General features: G+C 43.7%; 1 protein-coding gene across 11 annotated transcripts in view; it reads right to left on the reverse strand.

The window, feature by feature from the left end:
• Positions 1 to 25,419, reverse strand: part of plekha6 (pleckstrin homology domain containing, family A member 6) — a 307,598-nt gene that overhangs the window by 126,850 nt on the left and 155,329 nt on the right. The window contains exons 1-2 of one of the 11 annotated variants that reach the window (XM_068057427.1): positions 9,143 to 9,256; positions 5,987 to 6,190 (exon numbers count right to left, since the gene is read on the reverse strand). The exons of 7 other annotated variants lie outside the window; for them this stretch is intronic. The gene's annotated coding sequence lies outside the window, so the exon portion shown is untranslated. Of the gene's footprint in view, positions 1 to 5,986; positions 6,191 to 9,089; positions 9,257 to 25,419 lie in introns of those variants that run through there. 3 more of the 11 variants (XM_068057428.1, XM_068057426.1, XM_068057430.1) reach the window with 3 other exon arrangements.

A 25,419-nucleotide genomic window follows, 5' to 3' on the forward strand; every position in this document is an offset into this window, starting at 1 on the left:
CTCATCACTGCTTGCCCAATATGCACAGGCTTCCCGTGGCCAACTGAGAAGCACACGGGCTCTTCATTAGCCAATTAGATGCTCTTTGACCATCAAACAGCCTTTTCCCCCATCTCCAATATTTTTATAAACTCATAAACGAAAGCGATCAAGCAAACTGAAAAAAAAAAATGCACAACGGTTTTAATGTCCCTATGATTTTTCTTCTGGGGCTATTTGCACCAGTGTCTGGACAATCATGGAGGGTTGAGAACCCTCCAGGGGGCCAGAAGTGACCCCATACCAGCTAAGGCAAGTTGATGCCGAGCGATTTATGCCTGTATGGAAACTGTTTGCTTGGACAGTGTAGCTGTTGGGGAAAACTTCAATACTGCTTGGACCACAGCAGTTTTACTCAGGTACATAGTTTATCAGAAAAAAACATCTACATGGCTGATACTACAACAGAGAGGTTTATAAGTAGCAGGAAAGGCTAAACCAACTAGGGGCTCTATCCTCTAGAAAAATGAAGGCTGAGGGAGTGACCTGCTATATTAACAATGTGAAGGAGTTTGATGGGGTGGATATGAAGAAGACAGTTCTACCTGAGCAGGAGTCCAATACTTGCAGCTGTGGGTGAAATATGGCCACTTATCAATTCAATGGGGACTGGTTAGTGTGGAAATCGCCACCCAGTGGAGTAATTGAGGCAAATTGCGTAGCTGCATTTAGGGGGAAGCTAGATGGGTACATGAAGGAGAGAGGTATAAGAAGATATGATGATAGGGTTAGATCAAGTAAGGTTCGAGGAAGTTCATGTGGAGAATAAACTCCAGCCTAGACCAGTTGAGCTGAATGGTCTGTTTTTGTGCTGCAAATGCTATGTGTTTGCAAGTCTGACTCTCTCACACACGGGCAACCCAATCCACTTAAATCTGAACACATTACTTCAGATCATGGGGTAATGCATTACATCCATACCCCATATAGCTGATGCACATTAAATTATCATTGCAGCATCAAATTTCAAAACATTCATTATTCATTTCTCACTGACATTTTTAACAGAGGTGATTTTCAGACTATATTTTTGAACCTTTGTAAATTTTCAATTTTAGTAATTAATTCTCAGTGCTCCCAGTACTGCCCTTTCTTCCTTTCCCACGCCCCCCAGCCCTCTATAGCCCTGGGAATTTACAGACAGCACCCAGAACAGGTTAAGCACCCAGAGGCAAAGGGCATGAGAAGGAGGTGTTATAGTCAACAAAAAACTTAAATCTAATAAACAGGGGAGCTTTCCCTGTGATCGATCCTTGGTTCCTCAAGTAAAGTCCGTCAAACGGGGGAATTTTATGCTTGCGGCGGGGGTCTCAACATCGGGGGGGAGGGGGAACTGACGCCGAGATCCCTGCGTCCTCTCTTTTCCAGAAGGCTCACCGAATGTAGTGCCAATCAGACATTTAAATGGACAGCGGTGGGCCTTCCATAGGATTTAGGATCCCATCGCTGGAAGTCCCGCCCTTGGAGAGCTGCCGGCCAATCAGAGGCTGGCAGCTGCAGCGCCACCACGGAGACCGTGGATGCTGCTGTAGCTACAGCGACCAGACATCAAGGAGCGGCACTGGAACCAGGCTTAAGGCAGGCCAGGGCGGGAGGAGTCTTACGAGGTGGGAGTTGTGGGGAGAGGGGGGTTCAGCAGCAAGGGAAAGTGGTGGGTGGCCCTCAGTTGGGCCCCCCTTCCCGATGCCGGGTTCCTTGTGCAGGCACTACCCCTCCCCGCCCCCGAAGCCGGGCAGGAGCCCGCACATGCTGTGCTTCCCACGTGGCGACAGGGCTATGCCGCATGGCTAATTGCAGCTGGGGCGGGAAGACGTCCTTAATTGGGGGTTAATTACCCAATTAAGAGCCTCAATTGGCAATGGGACAGGAAGCCCGTTCAAAGGCCTTCCCACCCCAGACGAAATTTCGGTGAAGGCGGGATGGTGGCGGTCTCCCCACCCCCGCCATCCCACCCGATTTCGTGCTCTCCCAAAGTCTTCCATCCAAATCAGTGAAAGTTTTTCACAGTCAAGTACCAAATAATTTTCTTAAGATAAGGATAAGTAAATCTGAGACACTCTTATCAGATTCTATTGGGAACTTTCAAAAGGCAATTGGGCCTGTATTTGAAGAGCACTAGTCTGCAGGGTGGTCGGGGGAAACGATGGGCTGTGGGACTAAATTGGAAAGCTCTTTCGAAGAGCTGGCACAGGCAAGATGGACCAAATGGCCTCCTTCTGAGCTTGATGATGCTATAGTTCTAAAAGAGTGCAGAGGAGATTTACTAGAATGGTATCAGGCCTCAGGGACTTCAGTAATGTGGAAATAATACAGAGGCTGGCATCGTGCTGGGACACAAGCCAACCAAACCTTAACAGGTCCATGCCATTCTCGGAAGGGGTCCGCTGTGTCCTGTGAACCTGCTTCCACCCCAGGTCCCTGCGGCAGCCTAAACTCTGCCTTTTATTCTCCCAGAAAAGATTGATTTGTTTATTTGCTATCAGGCCAAAAACCTAACAGACGGGCGAGACACAAGCAAACACAGCTCATGTGATAGAGCTTCATTATCAGGAGCTACTAGGCAGTGTAATGGGACAGGAACAAGGACCCACAGTACATGGAGTCTGCATCAGCTGCAGTCAGCTTTCATTTATTAAGTATTTTATTACAGCTCCAAACAATATAAGAGTTGATTACCATCCTCCGTATTTTGCTGCAGACGCATTCATTTTGGTCCAACAATGTAGATCATTTTAATTGCTTTGGATAGGGTGCGAAGCTGAGTTACCAGAATGGTACCGAGGAAGGAGGGATGAGGGATGTTGGTTATGTGGCTCAGTGGCTTGCACTCTTACCTCCAGAACCAGAAAGTTGTGGGTTCAACTCACACTTCAGCGGCCTGAGCACAAAAATCTTGGCTGGCACTCCAGTGCAGTACTGAGGGAGTGCTGTACTGATTAAGGTGCTGTATTTCAGATGAGACGTTAACCTGAGGTCCTATCTGCTCTCTCAAGTGGAGACAAGAGACGCCATGGCATTATTTCAATAAAAAGCAGGGGAGTTTGCCCCGGCCAATATTTATCCCTCAATCAAAATTGAAAAAGAAAGAAATAGATGATCTGGTCTATATCTCATTGCTGTTTGTGGAATCTTGCTGTCCACATTTCCTGCATTACAACAGTGACTATAATTCAAATGTGTAAAGTACTTTGGGACATTGGCTGGTCATGGAAGGCGCTTTGTTTATGTGGCGAGATTAGAGACGCTGGGATTGTTCTCCTTAGAGCAGAGAATGTTAAGGGGAGATTTAATAGAGGGGTTTTGATACAGTAAATAAGGAGAAGCTATTTCCACTGGCAGAAGGGTCAGGTATTAGAGGACACAGGTTTAAAACTATTGGTAAAAGAAGCAGAGGCAAGATGAGGAAAAATTATTTTATGCAGGGAGTTGTTATGATCTGGAATGCACTGCCTAAGAGAGTGGTGGAAGCAAATTCAATAGTAACTTTAAAGAGGAAACGGGACATATAGTTGAAGGGAAAAGTCTGTAGGGCAGAGAGCAGGGAGTGGAACTAATTGGATAGTCCTTTCAAAAAGAAAGCACAAGTACAATGGGCCGAAAAGGCCTCGATCCTTCTGTACTGTATGTTTCCATGGTTCTAATGCATCTCCATCTTAAAAATAAACAATTGCACCCGATGCTTACATGGGTTTGCAAATGACTTAATCGTTTTTAAAGATGGTTCTCCTGAATTCTCTGCAATGTTGACACAGGTAAAGGCACAGATGTAAAACACATGGATCTAAAAAAACACAGAATACTATTGTGCTCACTGTGAGCCACCACTAAGGCTGTTTCATCAAAAATAAGAGTGTTGTGAAGCAAATGAAGGACGTTTGCGGTGAGTGAAAGTCAGTTCCCCAAGGCGATAACATACATTCTAGGAGTTGCTCTGCAGTACAAGCCAAGGGCCTGGGAGATGTGAGGCATGGTAGCATGACTACAGGCAGACAGTGTAATTACAGTGACACCAGATTCATAGGATCATAGAAAGTTTAAGGCACAGAAAGAGGCCACTCGGCACATAGTTTCTGTGCAGGACGAAAAACGATCCACTTATTCTAATCCCACCTTCCAGCATTTGGTCTTTAGCCCTGCAGCGTACAGCACTTAAGGTGCATATCCAGATTCCTTTTGAATGAGTTGAGGGTCTCTGCCTCAACTACCCTTTCAGGCAGTGAGTTCCAGACCATCACCACCCTCTGGATGAAAAAGTTTTTCCTCATCTCCTCTCTAATTTTTCTACCAATCACTTTAAACCTATGTCCCCTTGTCACTGACCTCTCTGCTAAGGTGAATAGACCCTTCACCTCCACTCTATCTAGGCCCCTCAAAATGTTGTATATTTCAATCAGATCTCCCCTCAGCCTACTCTGTTCCAAGGAGAACAACCCCAGCCTATCCTCATAGCTGCATTTTTCCAGTCCTGACAACATCCTCGTAAATTTCCTCTGTACCCTCTCTAGTGCACTTACATCCTTTCTGTAGTGAGGTGACCAGAACTGCACACAGTACTCAAGTTGTGGCCTAACCAATGAGATATACAGTTCCAGCATAACCCCCCTGCTCTTGTATTCTATACCTCAGCTAATAAAGGAAAGGATTCCATATGTCTTCTTAACCACCTTATCAACCTGCCCTGCTACCTTCAGGGATCTGTGGACATTCACTCCAAGGTCCCTTACTTCCTCTACATTTTTCAGTATTTTCCCATTAATTGTGTATTCCGTTGCCTTGTTTGACCTCCCCAAATGCATCACCTCACACTTCTCCAAGTTGAATTCCATTTGCCACGTTTCTGCCCATCTGACCAGACAATCAATATCTTCCTGCAGCCTACAGCTATCCTCCTCGCTATTTACCACACGGGCAATCTTTGCGTCGTCCGCAAACTTCTTTATCATGCCCCTTACATTTACGTCCAAATCGTTAGTATACACCACAAAAAGCAGGGGACCCAGTACCGAGCCCTGCAGAACGCCACTGGAAACAGCCCTCTAGTCACTAAAACAGTCTTCAACAATTACCCTTTGTTTCCTGCCACTGAGCCAATTTTGAATCCACCTTGCTGCATTTCCCTGGATCCTATGGGCTTTTATTTTTTTAACCAGTCTGTCATGTGGGACATTGTCAAAAGCCTTGCTAAAATCCACGTAGACCACATCAGCTGCATTACCCTCATCAATCTTCCTTGTTACTTCTTCAAAAAAGTCAATCAAGTTGGTCAAACAAGATCTTCCCTTAACAAATCCATGCTGTCTATCCTTGATTAACCTGTGCCTTTCTAAGTGACAATTTATCCTGTCTCTCAGAATAGATTCCAATAATTTGCCCACTACTGAGGTTAGACAGACTGGCCTGTAATTATTTGGTCTATCCTTTGCTCCCTTTTAAAACAGAGGTACAACATTAGCAATTCTCCAATCCTCCAGCACCACACCTGTATCCAGTGAGGACTGGAAAATGATAGTCAACCCCTCTGCTATTTCCTCTCTTGCTTCTTTTAACAGCTGAGGATACATTTCATCTGGCCCTGGTGATTTATCAACTTTACATAGCTTACATAAGTAAATCCCATTATACAGGAAAGTGTAGAAATTTATCATGGGACAAAACATGATACAAGAGTGTAGCATGAACATGACAACAGGAAGTGACTTTTTGTAGACAGGAAGTGCATGCAGACGTAACATTTAAAACACATTTGACATAAGCCCACACAGTCAAACCGGAACATAACATGTTTACACCCACGCAGGCACTTTCTGACAAAGGTGTGCATTTAAATTACGACACAATATTTCAACGTGCAATATACATACCAGGGAGTGTATATTGATACTAGAAAAAGAATGGGAATCTATGATTCATATCATTAATAACAACAGCTGGAAACTTCAATAATTACCGTATAATGCATTGCAGCCACGCACAGTGATTCAGCTTTATTTTCAGAAGAGCTATGTCTTGCTTTGAATCGTCATTAGCCGTTCGGACATCACACGCATTCAATAAAAGAAACCGTCACATGGGAACTACTGTAGTTTTCAAATTGATGTGGCGTGCACGGAGCTAATGCAACAAGCACAAAGAAATGTGGGGCGGCATGGATCTGGAAGACAAGTTAAACTCACTGAGCTCAGCCAACCACAACAGGCTACTTACAACCTGTGCAATTGTGTATTGTAAACACATAGTACACGCCCAGAGACCTGCTAAACTGCCCTGACAGAAAGGAAACAATTTACTCCCATGTGTCTCACGTGCATCTCAGTGCGAATTCCTATAAAAAGAGCCTGCATTTATATAACGTCTTTCAGGTTGTCCCAAAGGACTTTGCGGCCGATGAACTCCACGCACAGGAATCACGACACACTCGAGCCGTATTGTCAGCGGTTTGCTCGGTGGGCAAAATCGATCTCTTTCTATGTAGTACGGTACAGCAAGTGTAGAAAGCTGGCAGATTCCAGTGATAGATAGGACCTCATAAGATGGAGACCCCACCACGATGCTGGCTTTGTCACTTGGGCCTGCATCATTAGATTTGTACCAATATTCTGCAGGAAGATACGCATTTCAGACAACACACAAAGGTTTCAGGCTGGGTTTCTAGGGCAATACGATTGCCTCATCACTCGAAACTGCTACCAGCACCACTACTTCACCCTAGTGTTGTACTGCTCAAAGGTTCTGTTCAGGTCATGTTTGATATGTCAAAACCTACTGCAGGATTGTTGTTTTTCTCCCCAGTAGTCCAAGTGGATGTAGAAAGAAAATTACACATCAAGCTTATGCTGTACTGAAATTCTAGTAACACCACCGGCTATGGCGACATTTTGAAGTGAATTTGTGCACAGCAAGCTCCCACAAACAGCATTGTAATGATGACCAGATAATCTGTTTTTTAGGTGTTACTTGAGGGACTAATATTGGTCAGGACACCAGAACTCCACTCCTCTTTGAATGGTGCCATAGAGTTTTTTTTTTTAACGCCCAATTGAAAGGTGAGAGAGGGCCTTGAATTAATGTCTCATCCAAAAAACAGCACCGCAGACAGTACAGCTCTGCGCTGGAGTGTCAGCCGAGATTATGTGCTCGAGTCTCTGGAGTGGGATTTGAACCCACAAACCTCGACCCAGTGGTGGGAGTTTACCAACTGAGCCCAGGCTGACACCTCACAGCCCAATGGCGCATTACTTAACCATTTACAATCATATTATCTCATTTCATTTGTTTTTCCCTGGCTTGGCTGGGTCTTGTACTAAAGCCTTAGCTTTTTGCCCAAATTTCTGAACAAACAAAAAAGAAAAGGTTCATTTCAGAACTCGATGCAGGTGTTTTCAAGGTCCATAGGCATATACTGTTGCAAGAGAGGTCACATGTAAGGCTTAAATCCAGGTTCCCATTCATTTACAACAATTTGACTTGCTGATCCAACAGATAGTAGTATTTTAACTTGAGGTTAACCTACCACGTAGGCAACAGCTCCAAAAACAGCTCTTGGCAAGCCTACAGGCCCATGTAAAGTGAAACAGGACAAACCAGCGACTCAAGAAGTACAAGAGAAAACATAAACAACCTATGTGAGCTTCGTGGGCCAGACTGACAGAATTACCTACGGATAACGAGCCACAGTTTGGATACTTGTGTTCCACTGTGACCAAAGGGCAGAAGCAACGGAAGCTGTAAAAATTGCTGGCTTAGGCTTCCTCCATAGTGTTAAATGTAAACGTGTGATGGGAACAACGGAGCAATCATCCTAACACCAAACCCATTGACTGACTGCGTCTCACGTGAAACTTAAACGGTTTCATCAGATATTAACAAAGCTACAATTTAACAACAGGGGATGAAGCCCAATCTTGTCAATGAGTGTCGCCAACCAAATAGGTGCAGGAGCGTCTCTCTCAGGTAACATGTGAAATGTAAAGCAACATCCAAAAAGACATGTTGAGTCCACTGATCTCAGCCACCATGATAGCCCACATGCAGCCTACGCAATCCTTAATCAGTAACAATAAAACTTGGGCTAAGCTGCTCACATTCCCTAGTCACTTATAAACAGAGGCATCCTTTGTAATCCACAATCCATTAATGCTCACAGAGACTCTTAACTGAGGCGACAATGGAATACAAATGCACAGTCTAAATCAGGCAATTGAGTTTGTTTTAAAGCACAATAAAATGTACATTATTACTGCAGTGAATCAAAGCAGCAGATTGTTTTTTGTGGTAATTTTTTTTTTCTGCTCAAAGGCAACGGATATCAATGATGCCAAGCAAATATTTTCCAGCTTTCGGCACCCAGTCACTGCCAAGCACTCTCAGTTGGTATGAGGTTAAATGCACAGAAAATGCTCCTTCTAAGCTGCTCTAGAAGATCAAAGCTTTACTGCACCAGTGCAAATTGTTCCAGCTTATACGGCAGCCATACTTTTTCTGTCAATTCAGGGACAACAGCAAACAGCTCCTATTTGTTTTGAAGACTGGCCATCCACATTTCATTTAAGATCCAAATCATTGGCACGGGGGAGACATTTCCAAACCACCTGGGTTTTATTCAGGTCCCAGAGATGAAAGGGTGGCCTGTTAACCTGCTCTGCTATCCTGCGTCCCCAAAACCATTCACTATTTATTCACACATCCCTACCGAGGGCTGCAACAAACATTTTACACAGGGCTTAGGTCTTTGTCATAGGTGGTGTTTTACTTATCCTTGCATACCAGCATAAATCCATTTGATCATCATTCATCTCAACCAGACCACGGTTGCACTAAGTGGGCTTCTCAGAGTGGAGTCCGGAGTAAAATGCGTCAGGTCCACACACAGATCTTAACATCATTCCCCGTTACATTAAACTCCCAAAAATTACAGTAATTCTTAATCAAACATAAAGTTGCTTCAACCAAGTTCTAACTGGCGCAGGCAGTCCACACTTCACTGCCATGTCAGCTGTAACTCTCGTTACACCTGGTATGTGTGTGTGTAATAAAGAAGAGATTTCACTCACCTACCCTGCAGCTCCAAACCCTCCTGCGATCAGTGGCTTCTAACACAACTTACCCTTTATAGGCTGACACTTGTCAAACACTGCAGTGGTGGGTTTCTTTAAACCTCTCTCACATATGGCCTGCACACAGACCAGGACGACAAGCCAACTGCTCTTTCACACACTCCTCTACCTGCCATTCTGAGCACGCTCAACTTCAATCAGCCAATTATTACCAAGAGTCGGCCTTCGGCTGCTGATGATTAACTCCTTGTGCGCTGATTTGGAGCAAGTGCTTTGTTAAAATATTTAGCACTAATCCCACCTCATCTTCACCTGCTCGGAGGAGATTAGATTTTAAATTAGGCCATATGCAGCAAAACTCAAAGGACTGACTGGTTCATAAAAGCAACACTGTTGTTTACAACAATCCAATAGCTTCAGAGTCACTTTTTACTGATAGCTGTTTTAAAAACTGAATTCAAGTTTGCAAACTGCCATGGTGGGATTTGAACACACATTCTCCAGATTATTCCAAGCCTACTGGACTACAAGTCCACCAGACGACCATATCCATAGCCTAGCAGAGGCTTGTCTAAGCTTTGCTGTTTTCACAGATCCATGTAACCGTTCACAATGGGCACCCTGACATTTCACATTAACATTCAAATCTATTTTCCCATTAGGGTGCATTTTTCTCAAAAGCTGTCATACTAATAGATCTTGGTGTTTTAATTTAAGGCTTATCGCCACCAATAAGGTAACAACTGTAAGAACAGCCCATCCCAAACCTCTGGACCCTAAGGAATAAAAATTCATCGGGATCCATTTTCTCAACCAAGACAAAGGTTGTTAACCCTCTAGGGTTGCCCCGGAGTCTCCAAGAATGAAAGGTAAAGCTCCAGGACCCTGCTGCAAGTAACTCGGGGAGGAAATTCATAGGAGGGTTAAAAAAAATTATATTTAAAAAAATGTTTTGAGCACTTTGGTTATTAGTAATAAAACTATCAGAGGTGGGTGAAAAAAGCTGTTTGAATGGCAGTCAAAAATCATCCAATTGGGTATTACAAAGTCTATTGACTAACTGATTTGGGTTGGGAAGGCGGGGCACTCGGAGGATGGGTATGTCAGGTGACCAATGACAGGAGGGTGGGGCGGAGTGGTTGGAGGCAGGATGGTCCTGTGATGAAACCAGGAATGCATCCAAACAATCATTCCCTCCGCGACACCCTGGTCCGCTCCTCCATTACCCCCACCACCTCGTCCCCGTCCCATGGCACCTTCCCCTGCAATCGCAGGAGGTGTAATACCTGCCCATTTACCTCCTCTCTCCTCACCATCCCAGGCCCCAAACACTCCTTTCAGGTGAAGCAGCGATTTACTTTTACTTCTTTCAATGTAGTATACTGTATTCGCTGCTCACAGTGTGGTCTCCTCTACATTGGGGAGACCAAGCACAGACTGGGTGACCGCTTTGCGGAACATCTCCGCTCAGTCCGCAAGCAGGACCCTGAGCTTCCGGTTGCTTGCCATTTCAACACTTCCCCCTGCTCTCATGCTCACATCTCTGTCCTGGGATTGCTGTAGTGTTCCAGTGAACATCAACACAAGCTCGAGGAACAGCATCTCATCTACTGATTAGGCACACTACAGCCTGCCGGACTGAACATTGAGTTCAATAATTTCAGAGCATGACAGCCCCCCATTTTACTTTCATTTTTAGTTATTTTTTCTTCCTTTTTTTTTAACATTCTTTTTTACATTTTTTACAATCCTTTTTTTGCATTTATTTCATTTCATCTTAGTTTGTTCAGTTTGCTTACCCACTGTTTTTTTTCAGGTTTGCACTTGCTGCTGTTCAATATTCAGTGTATTAACACCTAATCTGTACTAATGCTTTGACTTTCAACACACCATTAACATATTGTTTGCCTTTGCTCCGTGACCTTTTGGTCAGCTATGTGGCCTGGTCCAATTTAGACCTCCTTTGTTATCTCTTGCCCCACCCCCACCTCACTTGCTTATAACATGTGACTTTTCTAATATTTGTCAGTTCCGAAGAAGGGTCACTGACCCGAAACGTTAACTCTGCTTCTCTTTTCACAGATGCTGCCAGACCTGCTGAGTGGTTCCAGCATTTCTTGTTTTTATTTCAGATTTCCAGCATCCGCAGTATTTTGCTTTTATATTAATGCATCCAAACAAAATTGGCAACCCTGGACCCAGCCTCGGTAGCACACACTCCTAGCAAGTGGCCGAAGGATTGACAGAGGTTGCTCCTCGGGCAGTTCACCCAACAGATGGTGTCAATTTCGTGCTGCTTGCCTTGACAACTGCAGCCCCCAGTCCTATGAGGGGAACTAGAGTGGTTAATTGCGAATGCCTGGAGTTAAGAAAGCATTGCTGCTCCCCCAGAAGGTGTTTTTTTCCCCCACTTAACAGTCACTAGGTCCTCAAGCAGGCGCTAGGCCTCGAATTTAATTATTCAAGGCCTGTTTTAGACGTCCGCTGAGGAGCCTGAAAAAAATGTATTTGTCAGTGGAACAAACGCCTACGCAGATTGTCCCATTGCTAAATTGCTCTGCTTTGCACCCAATTACCAATTTCTACCTCTAGAACATTCAAACAGGAAAAAACAGCAAATAGGAAATATAAGCACTAATAGACACCTGGGCTAAAAGTATTGGATTGCCAGGACCCCAAAATTGACATTTTTGACACTTCCGGCCTAGCAAGCCAAGGCAGCACTTGGTGGGCTATTAAAGCCATATATTAGTTGGAAGATCCTAATTAATTGTTGCAGTTGGGGTCGGGGGTACTATAATTAGCCTCAGTACCCTTGGGGTAAGAATAAGGGGAAAAAAAGAAACTGATTTTAGAGTCATACAGCACCGAAACAGGCCCTTCATGTCTGTGTTGATCATCAACCACCCATTTATACTAATCCTACATGAATCCCAATTTTCCCTCTCACAACCCACCTTCCCTCAATTCTCCTACCACCTACCTACACTAGGGGCAATTTTTACAATGGCCAATTTATCTATCAACGCACAAGTCTTTGACATGTGGGAAGAAACCAGAGCACCCAGAGGAAACCCACACAGTCGCAGGGAGAACTTGCAAAGTCCACACAGACAGTACCCAGAACTGAACCCAGGTCACTGGAGCTGTGAGGCTGCAGTGCTAGCCACTGCGCCATTGTGCCGCCCTTGATCCAGTGATATACACTGGGAAGGCCAAGTGTGTAGACAACAGGAGAGAGCAGGGTTGTGATCAGTAATAATATGATGTATGATTACATAGCCTGCCGACAAACTTCTAAGTATGCACATAAAAAGTTGCCACTTTGGGAAGGGTTCTTGTGCGACTGCATCCCAGAAAAAGAGAGGAAAGGGGTAATTTATTTTCAAAACAAGGTAAATAAATTCAGAGACATCTACCCCGATTATGCAACCAAAGCCAATGATTTCTATTTGCCTCGGTACGTATACTGAGCACACAACTACAGACGCATAGTACAGAATGGAATAGAATTTAACCATTCAAGGTCCACAGAGATGGCAACTGTTTTCTTATGAAACAGAACCTCGTTATCACACAGACATGATCAGATTAGAAAGTGTTCATAAACATTAAGGGGACATCAAGGGATTCTGTTCCATTGGCCCGGCAAGGAGCCAACTCACAGGACACGCACGCACATCGCGCACAGACACAGACCCACATATATTACACACACAGATATAAACGCATTCACACCACAGACACACAGACCCACACCCCAAACAACCATGCATACTGCACATGGATACCCATGCACAGCATACACACAGACACGCACCCACACACACCACACACCACCACAACAACTTATATTTATATCGTGCCTTTAATGTAATTAAACCTCCCAAGGACCTTGACATGGTCATTATAAAACAAAATAGAGCACCGACTCACAAAAGGAGACATTGGGACAGATATTAAGGAATGCCTGAAAGGAAGAGAAAGAGTTAGACAGGCAGAGAGGTTTAGGGAGGAAATTCCAGAGTTTAGGGTCCAGAAAGATGAAGGCATGGCCACCAATGGTGGAGCGATTCAAATCAGTCATGCGTGAGATGTCAGTATTAGAGAAGCACAGATATCTCGGAGGGCTGCGGAGCTGGAGGAATTTACAAAAACAGGGAGGGGTAAGGCCATGGAGGGACACAGACACTCACACACCCACACGCACACACATACCACTTTGCACACACACAATCAAGTGACAATTCTTTCCGATTTCTTTCCCTCATACCTAAATATTGAGATGGGCGAACTATAAATCTGTGAATAATCATTACTGTATGAAGCTTCTGTTTGTTCAGTGTAGGGGGTTACTTCACTATCCAACTGTATGGCGTTGCTATTTATTATGCAGGGTAGGATGACTCAGTTTATGGAGTTGCTGCACGTGCAGTGGGAGCAGGGTGACCACGTGCAACTGTTTGTGTTTTTGACTGATCAATAACACCAATCATTGGCCTGGGTTCGGCATGATCCTTACAATGTAACTGATAAGGGAGAAAGGTCCCAGATCCAGGCTTATTATTAGATCACCATCCGGAATGCTGCTATACCCACATACACCGATTCCATCACTCTGGAATGCACTTCAGTTTCCACTCAAATTAAGACCCATCAATAAAATAACACACAGCCAAACGCTATACAATAATATATACAGGATGCGTTGTGGATTTTCCCATGAGTGAAAAGTTCCCATATTTGTGGTACTAGTCACATGGCATATCACTGCAGAACTAGCTACGTGTCATCACATTGATTCACATGATTGAGATATCAAGACATCAGTTGTGGCTCCGTTGGTAATACCTTTGCTGAGGTAGAGGATTGTGGATTAAAGTTCCACTCCAGAGACTTGAGCACAAAATCTAGGTTGGCACTCCAGTGCAGCAGAGGGAATGCTGCATTGTCAGAGGTGCCATCTTTTGGATGTGACGGTAAACTGAATTTCTCTGCCCTCACAGGTAGTTGTTAAAGATCCCATAGCACTAATTTGAAGATGATCAGGGGAACTCTCCCTGGTATCCTGACCAACATATATCCCTCAAACAACACCTAAAACAGATGCTCTAGTCATTATCACATTGTGGTTTGTGGGAGCTTGCTGTGCAGAAAGTGGATGTCGCAGATGCCAGATTACAACAGTGACTACAAATCAAGAAAAGTCGTTAATTGGTGTGAAGCATTATGGCACGTTCTGAGGTCATGAAAGGCCCTAAATGCAAGTCTTTCTGTTCTTTTATATAGTGCCAGCTAGTGTGATTTGTTGCAAAGGGGGTGTCCTTGGAGTTCCCTTCAGATCACCAAGGGGTGTACACACTTTCATCTGTACTTTTTATAAGCATCATTGGTGTATGGTGATGGTCTTAACCATTCCAGGTCAGACAGACTAAGTACTCAATGAGGACTGATGTCGCAATCTGTTAACACAACCCAGCCACTCAGTGGCTGTATCTTTCCCAGTATACTGGTGACATCATCCAGAAACCCATGCTGCATTGCCTAGTAATCTTGTAAAACACACCCCACCACTGTGGACAGAAAGTAGGACACATGTATGGCAGTAGAATGGATGACTCATTGCTGTGTGTTTGTTTTCATTAATTATTTACACTAAACATCCGACTTGCACAATATAGAGACAGCTACTTTCATTCCACACATTTTTTTTTCCGTTTTAAAATGGATCGCACCAATGCCCATTTAATGACAAACTTTCCCGACAACTGGAACCCTCTACTTTCACTTCAGCGAGCAAGGTTCTGTTGGGAATAAAACAGCTCAGGCAATTTCTACCTCTGTGAGGTACTCACATATAAAAGATCTCATGAATCTTTTCATTATAAATACAAGTACAGAAAATATGTAAAAAAAAAATGTTGAACACGTCTTAATCCTGGTCAGTCCTTAAAGAAACTGCAGTGCAGCTCCAATCTGAAAGGCTTTTCCAATGCCTCACTTGAGGCACACTTGACACTGGCTGGCTATCCCTCAGTGCTCTGCCCAAGGGTAGGGGATGGGCGTGGTACAGGGGTTTGGGGCATTGCTGCTGTCCATTGTTGGGGCCATCGAAATCTCAATCAACTGTTCGAAGTTCTATTACCTTCAATTGACTAATTGTGAAATAGAACTTGCATTTATATACCACCTTTTGTAACCTTAGGATGTCCCAAGAGCTTCACAGCCAATGACGTAATTTTGAAGTGCAGTGACTGTTGTAATGTTAGAAACGTGGCAGCCAATTTGTGCGCAGCAAGCTCCCACAAACAGCAATGTGATAGTGATCAGATAATCTGTTTTAGTGATGTTAATTCAGGGATAAATATTGGACAGGACACGGAGGAGAACTCCCAATCTCTTTGTTGAACTAGTGTCACGGGATCTCTTACAACCACCTGAGAGGGCAGATTGGGCTTCAGTTTAATGTCTTAGCTGAATGATGTCACCTCTGACAGTGCGGCATTCTGCACTGAAGTGCCAGCATGGATTACGGGGCTTAAGCTAGATGGAATTGGCTGTCTGTGGCCAAACCTGCCAAATTGCTTTGGTAACATGGTGCGAATGGCAACATACAACTGGCCTGGGTAAGGGTCACTCATTTGGAAAGATGACATTGAACACGCTGAGCTGAATGAGGAACTCATGCTTGGGTAAGGTCACTATCTCCACTTCAGAGTGACTCGGTTAAAGCCTCCGCACAGGATCGCATCAATCACAAGGATGAGTTCTGGGCCTGAGCACCAAAAGCCAGGTCAGAGGCTGGGAATTCTGCGGCAAATAACTCACCTCCTGACTCCCCAATGCCTGTCCACCACTTAAAAGTCAGGAGTATGATGGAATACTCTCCACTTGCCTGCATGGGTGCAGCTCCAACAACATTCAAGAAGCTCAACACCATCCAAGACAAAGCAGCCCACTTGATTGGCACCCCAACCACCACCTTCAACATTCATTCCCTCCACCACCGACACACAGTAGCAGCAGTGTGTACCATATACAAAATGCATTGCAGCAACTCACCAAGGCTTCTTCGACAGCACCTTCCAAACCCGTGACCTCTACCATCTAGAAGGACAAGGGCAGCAGATGCATGGGAACACCACCACCCGCAAGTTCCTCTCCAAGCCTCACACCATCCTGACTTGGAACTATATCGCCGTTCCTTCACTGTCTCTGGGTCAAAATCCTGGAACTCCCTTCCAAACAGCACTGTGGGTACACCTACACCCCAAGGACTGCAGCGGTTCAAGAAGGCAGCTCACCACTACCTTCTCAAAGGCAATTAGGAATAGGCAATAAATGCTGGCCTAGCCAGTGATGCCCAAATCACATGAACAAATTAAAAAAAAGCCTGGCCTCCAGCATCTCTCCTCTTTTTAAATACTCAATTTCTTTCCAAATGTTTTCCAGAGTGGTATTGAGTTGATGGGGGCAGCAAAGCCACCTGAGGAACAGAGTCTGCAGGTTCAAAAATACAACAAGGAGTTTACGATAAAGACTGTAAAATATTTTTTAAAAATACTACAAAGCAGATGGAAAATGTAACAAGTAACAGATACGTTAGCTTGGTTCAGTAATAGTACTCTCACCTTGGTTCAGTAATAGCACTCTCACCTTGGTTCAGTAGTAGCACTCTCACCTTGGTTCAGTAATAGTACTCTCACCTTGGTTCAGTAACAGCACTCTCACCTTGGTTCAGTAACAGCACTCTCACCTTGGTTCAGTAATAGTACTCTCACCTTGGTTCAGTAATAGTACTCTCACCTTGGTTCAGTAATAGCACTCTCACCTTGGTTCAGTAATAGCACTCTCACCTTGGTTCAGTAATAGTACTCTCACCTTGGTTCAGTAACAGCACTCTCACCTTGGTTCAGTAATAGTACTCTCACCTTGGTTCAGTAATAGCACTCTCACCTTGGTTCAGTAATAGTACTCTCACCTTGGTTCAGTAATAGCACTCTCACCTTGCTTCAGTAATAGTACTCTCACCTTGGTTCAGTAATAGCACTCTCACCTTGGTTCAGTAATAGCACTCTCACCTTGGTTCAGTAATAGCACTCTCACCTTGGTTCAGTAATAGTACTCTCACCTTGGTTCAGTAACAGCACTCTCACCTTGGTTCAGTAATAGTACTCTCACCTTGGTTCAGTAATAGCACTCTCACCTTGGTTCAGTAATAGTACTCTCACCTTGGTTCAGTAATAGCACGATCACCTTGGTTCAGTAATAGTACTCTCACCTTGGTTCAGTAATAGTACTCTCACCTTGGTTCAGTAATAGCACGCTCACCTTGGTTCAGTAATAGTACTCTCACCTTGGTTCAGTAATAGTACTCTCACCTTGGTTCAGTAATAGCACTCTCACCTTGGTTCAGTAATAGTACTCTCACCTTGGTTCAGTAATAGCACTCTCACCTTGGTTCAGTAATAGTACTCTCACCTTGGTTCAGTAATAGCACTCACCTTGAGTGAGAAGCTCTGCAATTCAAGTCCCACTCCAGGATCTGAGCACATAATCTAGGCCAGTGTTTCCCTTTCGAAATTACAAACTAGCCATATGTTGCTACCATGACTCCAGATTAGCCACATGCACTAATTTTAGTGGAAAGCTCCTTACATCCATTCACACAATACAGATAAAGGTACTTCACCATGTTTAAGAACATCATAACAACATAAGAAATAGGAGCAGGAGTAGGCCATTCACCACATGGAAACCAAGGAAGTACAGCACACAAAGCAATTAAAAAAACGCGTACTCTGCTTTTTGTCATACAATTGTACGAATTCACAAAAATGTTCAAGTTCACACACATATGTTTCGTGAGTATGTGTATTGAGATCCTATGCTCAGCGGCACATGTCTTTTTGCATGCTCTCTGACCCATAGTGCCCGCTCCAGTCAGTATAACCCCTGGCCCACAGTGCCCATTTCAGTCAGTGACCCCTGACTTGCAGTGCCCGTTCCACTCACGGTGATCCCGACCCACAATGATCATTCCAGTCACAATAGCCTCTGAACCACAATACCCCCCGCTAGCGCTCTCCATCCCACTCTGCAACATTTTCTTTCAAACGTTCCCAGCACTGAAGCCCTGCCAAGAAAATCTCTGCAATCCCCAGGAGGTCCTCACTTCATCATAAAAATTCTTGCAAATTGCAAACAAACATGAGGAGTAATTCCACCTCCTTTTGAACTCAACCAGAGATGGACGTTTAGCTTCCAATTCTGTAATTTTTGTACTTGTTTCCTTGGCAGTACAATTTGAGGCAGTAATAAGTTGATCAGAGAAGTACTGAGGATGGAGGGGGGGGGGGGGGGGGGGGGGGTGGAAGAAGGTCACCTGAAGGGTAAGACAGTCAGATTGAGTCTCACTCGTATTGCTTTTTAATAACAATGTTGTTTTAATGCTAAATATAAATGCAGTTCAAAATGTTTGAATGGATTGAAGACAGCTAGCTGATCTCAACAGTATGCTTCCTCAACACGATTATTCGGATCTTGTGAACACCCTGTAACTATAAACTGCACACCTTTCTTCTGATGAAAGGTCATCGACCTGAAACTTTAACTGTTTCTTTCTTCACAGATGCTGCCTGGCCTGCTGAGTATTTCCAGCATTTTCAGTATTTATTTCACCTTTCTCCCTGTTTGCTCTCCTCACCGTAGGTGCTGACTTATGCTAGCCCTCCAGTATGCTGGCCATTTAGCCGTTCTTCATTGGATGTCTTTAGCCTGTAGTCTCCAAGTAAGAAGGTTGTGGGTTCAAACACATAATCTAGACTAGCACTTCAGTACAGTATCAAGTGAGTGCTGCACTGTCAGCGGTGCCGCCTTTCAGCCCAGGACTCTTGAACTGGATGGAAAAGATCCCATGGCACTATTCAAAGAAAAGCAGGGGCATTCTGGTGTCCTGGACAACATTTATCCATCAACCAAATAGAAAAAGTGATCATTAGCTCAATGCTGGGAACTTGCTGTGTGCAAATTGGTTGCTGTGTTCCTGTGCTGTACACTTCAAACAAGTAGCTGATTGGCTGCGACATGCTTCGAGGACAGGAAAGGCACTAAAATAAATGGTTTCTAACAGTTTTCAGTGACTGTCAGCTAGCTGGTCCACCAAAGGGCGCATTACAGCTGATTCTGATCCTGGCCTTCTCCCACTACTCTCAATCTCAGACACACTCTCTTTCTCTCCCTCCTTCCCTCCATTCAGGAACTCAGGTGGGTTTTCTTTCTATCCTCTTCCTGTGGGTCACCAGTGTACAGTGAAGCATCAGCTAGGCACTTGAACATGGTTCTTCCTTAAACTGAACAGTTCCATTTCACAATGGACAGTGTATTTATAGGAGGAAACCAAAGTGTACTTTCTAAAACTATTTGAGTACAACATATTTTCCTCGTTGTGAGCTCGAGAGATTCTTCTCTTTGAACGTGTCAAGGCCCGCATTCCACTTGCTTACTCCTGGCCAGTACTATGCCGGTGGCAACAACCATCATTAAGAACTTATTAGCTTCTGTGACCCAGTGGGGATTGACGATGGATTGCTGAACACTCTGAGAGCAGCACATTACATCACAACATTTTCCTGCACTTAGCTAAGTAGCAAAACTGAGAAACTCATTGCCAATTAACTCAAGACGATATTGATACCCTCATCACAGTCAAAGAACACAAAGCCATGCAAGTAGAAAACAATGATGAATATTCCATGTCTCGGCCATTTTCCACATCTGTGTGTGTGTGTCGATACACATAGGCATTTTCTTTTACATGTGCATATATATATATATAAATAATATATATTGAGAAAGAGAGATATTTGTGCATAAATATGCATATATATATATATATATATGTATATACATAATATGTAAACATATGAAATAGGAACAGGAATAAGTTATATGAACCCTCGAGCCTACTCCATCAGTCAATATGGCTGATCTTCTACCTCAATGTCACCCTTCTGCCTTATTCCCGTATTGCTCGATTTTTAGTATCCAAAAATCTATTGATCTCGGTTTTACAATTCTTCGACATCTGAGCATCCGCAGCTCTCTTATAGAATAGAATAGAATCATAGAAAGTTTAAGGCACAGAAAGAGGCCACTTGGCCCGTCGTGTCTGCGCCGGCCGAGAAACAATCCACCCGTTCTAATCTACTTCCAGCATTTGGTCCGTAGCCCTGCAGATTACGGCACTTGATGTGCATATCCAGACTCCTTTTGAATGAATTTGAGGGTTTCTGCCTCAGCTACCCTTTCGGGCAGACCCCCACCACCCACTGGGTGAAAAATATTTGTTGGGAAGATAATTCCAAAGATTCACAACCTTTGAGTGAAAAAAAATACTTATCCCAATCCTAAATGGCCAACCTCTTATTCTGAGATTGTGACCCCTAGTTCTAGACTCTCCAGGCAGGGGAAACATCCTCCCAGCATCTACCCTGCCAAGCCCTTTAAGAATTTTATATGTTTCAATGAGATTGCCTCTCATTCTTCTAAACTCCAGGGAATATAGGCCTAGTCTACTCTATTTCTCCTCATAGGGCAATCCCCTCATTCTAGGACAATCTCCTCATTCCAGGAATCAGTCTAGTGAACCTTTGTTGCACACCCTTTAAGACAAGTATATCCTTCCTTTGGTAAGGAGACCAAAACTGTGCACAATGCTCCAGGTGTGACCTCACCAAGGATCTATATAATTGTAATAAGACTTCTTTACTCTTATATGCCAATCCCTTTGTAATAAAGGCGAACATACCATTTGCTTTCCTAATTGCTTGCTGTACCTGCATGTTAACTTTGTGTGATTTGTGTACAAAGACAAAATCCACCAGACCCTTGATTGGAACAGCAGTTGCATTGTAACAGACATTACTTGGAAAGAACAAAGGGGCCACTTCCTGCTCCAATTTAATCCACAATGGACTTTTGAATACCAGACGTTGAAGGTGGAGTGGCTAGCATTCCAGGTTAACTGCTAAAATGGCCTTATACACAAACAGACGCGGTCAGACCAGTTTAGTCACATGACTGACTGGCTGTTGGACTTTTTTGAATTTGAACTTGCCACAGAGTTTTAAAACTCAGAAAGCTGTTTGCTCCTGGACTGAAAAGGCCTCTCTCCTGTCTGCTCATCTCTTTCTCACCAGATTTGGAATCCATTGAAGACACAGGAACCCCGAGAGAGAAAAGTCTGCTACAGTGAACAAGGTTTAAGAAGAATACTGGGCCCCAACGAAAAGCAAGAATTATCTACAAGCAAGAACTACCTACAAAAGGACTACAGTGAGCTCGAAGTACAGTAACAAAAAACTCTTCTGATATTGCCTCAAGCCTCTCTACTTTATTTCTTCTGCTCTTTTCTGTCTCTATTTGCATGTGCATATCGCGTATGCATGCTAGCACAGGGCGTGGCGTGTATCTGTAGGTGTTAACCAAATTAGAGTTTAAGTTTTAATAAATTTCACTTTTCTTCCATAAACCAAAGAAGGCCTGTTTGTGCTCATTTCTTTGCCTTATAATTGTAAAGCAGTGAACAAGGATTCACCAAGGGGGAGCTCAAAACACAGTGTGTTTTGTAACCCTGTTACAATAAGACCAGGTAAAGGCTGAGAAAGACCCCTAGACACCTTTCTCACCTGGTCATAACGGAATATATATACTATCTAGATATACACACGCTGGAAACAGCACCCCACGACAACACCTGATAACCACCTCATGTGCAGCACTTGTGGCAGAAACAGCCTCTCATACATTGGTCTCGTCAGCCATCAGCAAAAGTTCACCATGTGAAATTATCCTATCGCCAATGGATTTGCTGCATGCCCATCATCTCATATAGATGGAAGGATGCCAATGACACATGTTTATAAATAATAGATACATAGATATAGATGTATAGTTAAAGATATAAAAATGTACAGCTCTCATGGTGTTGTTCAGAGTGAGTCAGAAAATATGCTAGTTATAATAGTGGAGTTATGACACAAATATAATAAAAATGCTTCACAATAAGTGTTTGCTATATGCAGACTAAATATTACGTTTATCTATCTCTAACTAGGATAGATACCCACATTATATGCAAGCACATGCACACGTTTAGACATGTATAATTATCAATGAACCACATCAATGTTCTTTCCCTGCACTGATCTTCTTCCACATGCTTTAATAGTTTCATCCGTAAGTAGTAAGCCGCAAAAATTATTTTAAGTCACTTTGAAAGCATGTCAAAACACACTCTTTTCATAATGTACATCAGTCTCTATGAGCAGCTCGCTTTGAACAATCACTTTTGCTAGTTTCGTCTCTCTTCAAGGGTCTAATGTAAAGATTGATTTCTGCAATTTAGTCCAGTTCCCAGAGAACAGGAATTCCCAAAGGAAAATAGAATGGCCCTCAGTTTAATTGAGCCCATATATAGATACAATGTGGGAAATGGGAATGTCACTGGTGCATCTCTTGCATCATCATCAAACTTTACAATCTCTGCAGAATTGAAATGACACCGCTGGAGCTGGACAAATGGGACGGGTGATCATGGAATCCCCTGAACTTCCTTAACAGCAGGGTCATCGTTCATGATACAATGGGATCCCTCAGTGTGAAGAGAAGGATTCAAAACTCTTCACAATAGTTTTAAATCCTCATAGGCAAGATTCCTGATTAGGACTGTTCATTCCACTATTCCCATTTTCGACCCTACTTAAGAGCCTGACTCATGTTGTGTTATAGTACCAAGGCCTCCAGCAGCCCACCTCATCCAACTGACCATTTTCACAGGTTAGCCCAGTGAGTGGTGACAGTCTATATAAGACCTCAGCCGATCCCATCACCGCACATGCAGAATTTCTGACAACAAACAGCAGTAGTAACCCTGACCATCTTTTTAAACCTCTTTTCAGCTCATTGTCACCGAGGTCAACTACTTCGTCCTAGCTGTTAATTTAGCACAGAATGAGGATTGAACATGGGACCTTCCGGTCTGCGTGGTTCTGTAGTAGGCAGGTCACTTAGCCACCGAAGAGAAGGAATTTACATTCATATAAGACCTCATCACATCTTCAGGAGACCCCAAAGTGCTTTACAACTAACTTACTTTGGTGACGCAGTGACTGCTGCTTTGTAAACAAAAAGGCAGCCAAGCTCTGCACAGCAAGATCCCAATAACAGCAGTGAGATGATTGAGTCTGTTTTGGTGGCACTGGTTGAGGGACAAATGTTGGCCAAAGATGTTACTCTTCTTCAAATAGATGGAATTATTTATATCCAACTGAATTGACCCAGGAGGGAGACTACCTCCAACATAATTAATATGTATATGGCTGTATGGCATATCACATCACAGAATGGGACCCTAACGTTCAACAGTAGGATTCAAAAAGGCATCAAAAAGATCCCAGGTCCCATAAGAACATAAGAAATAGCAATAGGAATAGGTCATACGCCCTCTCAAGTTTCTCTAACCAGTCAATAAGATCATGGCTAATCTTTTACCTCAAATCCACTTTCCCATTTTATCCCCATTTTCCTTGATTCCCTTAATGTTGAAAAATCCATCAATCTCATTCTTGACTCTACTCAACGATTGAGCACCCACAGCCCTCTTGGGTTAAAAATTCCAAAGATTCACAATCCTCTGAAGAAATTTCTCCCCATCTCAGTCCTAAACGATCAAGGCCTTATCCCGAGACTGTGACCCCTAGTTCTCAACAGGGGAAACAGCCTCTCAGCATCTACCCCGTCAAGGCTGGGATAGATAGATTTTATGGGGAGTGGGCAGGAAAGTGGAATTTAAGCCCAAGATCAGCTATAATCGTATTGAATGGTGGAGCAGGCTCGATGGGCCATATGGTCTACTTTTGCTTCTATTTCTTGTGTTCTTGAGCTCTTGTGTCAAGCCCTTGAACGTTTCTGTTAGATCGTCTCACAGTTCAGACATCTCCCATCCATCATTACAGTACTGTCCCTTGGGGTCTTTCCTCAGTTTGGGCCAGATCAGTCACAGAATTTAATTCCAAACACAGTTTAACCATTCCTAACAATCAAGCCACAGTTTGCAACTGTGAGATTTATACCTCAGCCTCACCAGTTGGAATTCTCAGCTCTTTTTTTCTGTTACAACACATGGGCACTGAAGCCTCGCAAAATACACAGTCTCAAGCTCTGATCAAATGGGACCATGTTACAAACTGGAGAGAAATACAATGCAGGGAAAGAGATCCCACGGAGCTCCCTCAGTGGGAGTAGCCCAAGGACATGCTGCAATGGGCAACTCCAGCAAATGGATCCAGGTTAACTTCAGATAGAAACCCAGCAGGTTCAAGGTTTGTAGGCTATCATCAGCAACCCGTGCACACATCAAGGGACCGAAGTCAATCTATCAAGGGGTATACAACACCAGGCATGAATGAGTTGTTCCCTTTTAACTACAGTGCACTGTATGAATTGTAATTAGTATGCACTCGACCTTAATACAAATCAACATGATTAATCAATACAGAGCAGATTTAAAACTTGAAGATATGAAATCCCTCATAAAAAGAAAAAGACTTACATTAATATAGTGCCTTTTATGACCTCAGGGTGTCCCAAAGTGTTTTACAACCTATTTTAATTCATAGTTGAAGTGTGATCACTGTTGTAATATAGAAACCGTGGCAGCCCATTTGTGCACAGCAAGCTCCCATAAACAACAATGTGATAATGACCAGATAACCTGTCTTTAGGTGTTGGTTGAGGGATAGACATTGTCCAGGACGCTGGGGAAAATTCCCCTTTACTTCTTCAAAACAGTGTCACAGGATCTTTTATGCCCACTGGAGCAGCTAGACGGAGGCTTTGGTTTAAGGTCTCCTCCGAAAGACTGCGCCTCTGGTAGCACTCCCTCAGCACTTACTGCACTTGGTACACCAGTCTGGATTTTGTGCTGAAGTCTCTCTGGAGCGGGACTTAAACCCACAATCTTCTGACTCAGAGGAAGTGCAGGTTCGAAACATTCATTCCTTACCTGTAACAAATCACTGCTTGCACAAAAGCTTTCTGAGTAACTTATTCCTGTTGTAAACGCAGTATCATATCTCCCTGCACGCCCAGTATGATTTATAAATACGTTTAAATATGTGACTGGTAAAAGGATGGAGGAATAGATAGCACTAACAGCGGCAGATTGTGTGTCACACTCAGTCAGCCAACCTCACACCGATTGTCCATCTGTCCAATTAAACTCCTGGTTCCAGCTCCATTTGTCCCCCAGTTGGTATAATTGGGA

Source organism: Heterodontus francisci, chromosome 25 (genome assembly GCF_036365525.1).
Source record: "Heterodontus francisci isolate sHetFra1 chromosome 25, sHetFra1.hap1, whole genome shotgun sequence".
Classification (NCBI taxonomy): Eukaryota; Metazoa; Chordata; class Chondrichthyes; order Heterodontiformes; family Heterodontidae; genus Heterodontus; species Heterodontus francisci.